At 60.9% G+C, this 1031-nt stretch overlaps 1 long non-coding RNA gene across 1 annotated transcript; it reads left to right on the forward strand.

Annotated features, from left to right (window-relative positions):
• Positions 1 to 184: 184 nt before the first annotated feature.
• LOC113942737 lies at positions 185 to 876 on the forward strand. The gene is made up of 3 exons (XR_003526033.1): positions 185 to 215; positions 277 to 429; positions 542 to 876. It is a non-coding gene; the product is annotated as an uncharacterized LOC113942737 (long non-coding RNA).
• The last annotated feature ends 155 nt before the right edge of the window (positions 877 to 1031 follow it).

A 1031-nucleotide genomic window follows, 5' to 3' on the forward strand; every position in this document is an offset into this window, starting at 1 on the left:
CCATAAGTAGGGGATGGATTCAGACCCAGGTGTGGGTGTTTTCAGGGTGGATTTTGGGGGTCCCGTAACCCATTCTCCCCATCCCAATGGGGCTGTGGGTGCAGACCCAGGCGTGGGTGTTTTTGGGGTGTTTTTGGGGTACATCTCTGGTCCCTCCTGACCCTCTGTGCCCCGTGGCCAGCCCAAGGTGGTGTGGCTGAAGAACCAGGTGTGGGGTTCACCTTGGGGAGGGTTTTGGGGTGGATTTTTGGGGGTCACTCCCCCTGTAAGTAGAAGTGGATTCACCCCGAGGTGTGGGTGTTTTTGGGGTGTTTTTGGGGTGCATTTCTGGTCCCTCCTGACCCTCGGTGCCCCCTGGCCAGCCCAAGGTGGTGTGGCTGAAGAACCAGGTTTTGGGTGTTTTTGGGGTGTTTTTGGGGTGGTTTTGGGGTGGTTTTGGGGTACATCTCTGGTCCCTCCTGACCCTCTGTGCCCCCTCCCCAGCCCAAGGTGTTGTGGCTGAAGAACCAGGTTTTGGGGTCACCTTGGGGGGTGTTTTGAGGTGGATTTTGGGGGTCTCCCAATCCATTCTTTGCATCCCAATGGGGCTGTGGATTCACCCCAAGGCGTGGGTGTTTCTGGGGTGTTTTTGGGGTACATTTCTGGCCCCTCCTGACCAGTTTTTCCCCCTGGCCAGCCCAAGGTGGTGTGGCTGAAGAACCAGATGGCCATCGGGGACGACCCGCGGTTCCTGGCCCGGCACAGCCAGGGGGTGCTGACCCTGCTCATCCGCAAGCCGGGGCCCTTCGACGGCGGCACCTACAGCTGCAGGGCCAGCAACGAGCTGGGGGAGGCCCTGACCGAGTGCAGGCTCGAGATCCGCGGTGAGGGGGCACCCCAAAAACACGGGGAGGGGTCCCCAAAATCCGGGGAGGGGTCCTCAAAATCAGGGGGGTCTGTGGGAGTCGGGGGGAGGCACCTCCGGGTCTCAGGGTCTTGGAGCGGGGACGGTGGGAGGGGATTGATGAGGGTAAAGTGGAGATTTGGGGGGG

Source organism: Corapipo altera, unplaced genomic scaffold, assembly GCF_003945725.1.
Source record: "Corapipo altera isolate COAL_440 unplaced genomic scaffold, ASM394572v1 56858, whole genome shotgun sequence".
In the NCBI taxonomy this organism is placed as follows: domain Eukaryota; kingdom Metazoa; phylum Chordata; class Aves; order Passeriformes; family Pipridae; genus Corapipo; species Corapipo altera.